Here is a 3337-nt window from a genome sequence, read left to right on the forward strand (position 1 = left end):
TAAATACTGTAACGATGACCAAGGTTGAACGTGAATCTTTGTTGTGAGAGATTCCGTAATTTACGTGTGAGTTTGCACTTTCACTCGTATAGGGCTTGAGGATCTGACTTTGACCCTTCTCCATTAGATTTTGTTTAAAAGGTCTTCGTATTCTACCATCGCCGTCGTTATAGGGGGGGTTGCATGATTTTTCTAATTTTGACCGTTCATGCACCCATTTCCAAATCAAAACTTTATCGAACATGTCGTAATTCCGCGGAATTGGATAGCCGTCGGCTTGATAACTCCAGGGACCGAGGTTTCATTCCGAACAAAGGAAGCATTTTTCCTTCTCACTTTGATTTTATGTAGTGAGTTTTCGAAACGACATGCGCCATCAGTGGACATGCAATTCTTCGCTTTAAAATATCCTTCAGGTCAGGAGTGGAGTCGGGTATTTATCAAAGCCTAGCCCTTTGAAATGAGATCCAGGATGTGCACTACCTGCATGCTTCCTATAAAATTGATATTTTATAGGGCTCCCTCCTCACAGGAATTCTAGATTTGTGTCCAGTGCCCTCGAAAACACAAGATTTCCTAAACCTCCAATAATTCACAGGATTTACAACAGGTACCCACACACAAGCTAAGAAGAAGGGTAAAACATTTATTGCATTGATTAAACGAAACATGACGATGAACTGAAATATGTCATCTCTCTTTGACACCCAAAGGTTACTGCAAGTTGCTTGCCTTTACAAACCACTGCATTGAGGTGCTTGCTTTGTCCCGTGTCTGTAATAGGCCCTACACCAACCTCACCGTGCGAGAATGAATTACTAGCGATAGGCCATGTTTCGACCATTCTGAGCGCGTTTACGCGAATTTGTTTAGTAGAAAAATCAATTCGAAAATGCTGTCCACCTCTCTGAATCCCCGCCCATTTTCTGTGGCGTTTTCGTGTGACGTCAGGAGGAGATGATTTGGCTTGACTGAGCTAATGCACGGCAAGCCGACCTACCGGCAGAGACAGTCAGCCCAACGGTTAGTCCGCCGGCCGCCGACAGGTCGTCGCAATTCGTTCGCTCAGTTGAAACGAAGCCACGACCCATTTGTAAATGGAATAATGTGCCTTTCGTTGCATTGTTGCATTGTTAGTTTGTACACTGTATCTAGCTCCAAGTCAATGTCACACCACACAAGCGCTGCACAAGCGTACACGCGACGCTTCGCTGACTGTTACGCGGGTAGGAAAATCTAAGGCCACTTGAAGGCGGGAGAACAGTCAGCGAAGTTAATATAAGCACTAAGGAAATAAAATGAACTGATACTTTTACCGTACAGCGTAAAACTAGGGAGCACGAAGCGCTTTTTTTGCGCTGGGAGAACAAGCACAGCGGTCAGCAGCACGACCACACATTTGCGAACGATTTTCCGTCGAAGAAATGCAATTGCTAGACGTGAGCACTAAATTCTTGCCCGTGAGCTAATAGACTGGACCCCGCAAGTAGTGTGTTGGAATGGTCATGGAAAATACTAGCAATTTCAGATGCTTCGGTGTACCTAATACAATTTCAGCTACTTCCTTTGCAAGTGCTGACTCCCACTCATCATTTAGTGAATGACGAGTGGGGTAGCTTTAGTTCCCTCATCGATTTACTGCCTAAGCTGACAGACCATGAGTGCGCTCTGATTTCTGGGCCTATTACAATCAACGAAGTTAAGGCTGTCATCTCTGACCTTAAGACAAACAAGACCCCTGGGCAAGATGGTTTGAGTGGAAAGTTTTTTTAGGATTTCTCTGCTATCCTTGCTCCCGTTCTGTTAGACATTCACAGCAGCATACGACCATGACGTGTTTTAGGGCACACAGCTTTAATTCCGAAAACGCAAGATGAACAAAAGCTGAAATCGGTTGACGACTATCGGCTAATATCTCTCTGCAATTTAGATGATAAAATTTTTGCAAAATTTTTATCTAGGCGCTTTCAACTTGCCATCACTAGTCTGGCAAGACCTCACCAAACTTGCGGTAATCGAGGTTAGAGCATTCAAACAGACATATATGTTTCTCGTTCAATATTGGAATGTGTGTCTGATTCGGCAGAGCAGGTGGCCCTTATCCAAATTAACCTTTCAAAGGCATTTGATCGCGTTTCTCATGATTTTCTATTCGCACTATTGGCAGCGGCAAATTTAGGGGATATATTGTTAAAAGGCACTCAGCTTTGTTACAAACAGTGCACCACACAACTGTTCGTCAACCACGTTCTGTCAGAGCCAGTTTCGATTAGGTCGTCTGTTAGACAGGGTTGCCCCCTTTCTCCCTTGTTGTTTGCCTTATACCTCGAACCTCTGTGCCTTAACATTCAGCAGAGTCAAAAACTACGGGGTTTTTTATCACTATTCTGCGAGGTTAAGGTCCTTGCTTACGCGGATGACATTGCCTATTTTTGTGTTGATAAAAAAGCGTTCAAGAAGCCCTTAATCTGACCAGGCAGTTTTGTGACTCGTTTGGAGTGGCTGTGAATATAGAAAAATCAACAGGGATTTTGGTTTGGTGAATGGGGTCCGAAGCCCTCCTTATTTGCTGGCATTATTTGGGATAAGGAAGCACGTCAATACCTAGGTGTACCTTTGCGCCAAATACGAAACACTGGGCTGTATTGGTCATTCATTGGCACTCCAAAAAGTCAAGCGAGCCTCTCAGTCATGAATGGGGCGAGAACTTTCTGTGTTTGCTCGTGCGCAGGTTTGTAATGTCTCCCTTGTCGCAAAGCTTGTTTATGTGCTGCAAGTACTTCGTTGTGCGCGTTTTAAAGTACAAGCTCTACATGGAGTTTTGGCGACATTTGTGTGGTGGCCTCAATGGGAACCTATGCGCAGGGACAATTTGTTTCTTCCATTAGTCTCTCGCGGTGCTAGGCTGACACATTTGTTTCTACACCAGCTTGTATCTCGGTTTTTCTTCTATAAAATGACGCATCATCCACTTCTGCGAAAGGTTATTCAACAGCGCATAACTTTTCATTTACCATTTTTGCTTGTCTCCACTAGGAAAGTTAGTACAAAGCCGCCATGGGTTTTTTAAGGGAGGTGGTTGACACCTTTCTTTTTCTAACTGCGAGGTTTTCCCTGCAATATCTGTTTACCCTTTCCAGGAAGCCTTTGACGAACACTTTATTAGTGCCGGTTTATCGCCAGCCTTACATTGGCCACCATAAGGATAGTGTTTTGAAGCATGTCACATGTATGTGTCTTCCTCCAAATGCAGAAACGTTTTTCTTTAGGCTGCATACATCAACACTCGCAGTGAAAACATGGTTGCACGAGAAAGGAGTGTCTATTCCTTGGTCTG

Source organism: Haemaphysalis longicornis, unplaced genomic scaffold (assembly GCF_048455015.1).
Source record: "Haemaphysalis longicornis isolate Haplotype H1 unplaced genomic scaffold, Haemaphysalis longicornis Haplotype H1 scaffold_2, whole genome shotgun sequence".
Taxonomy (NCBI): Eukaryota; Metazoa; Arthropoda; class Arachnida; order Ixodida; family Ixodidae; genus Haemaphysalis; species Haemaphysalis longicornis.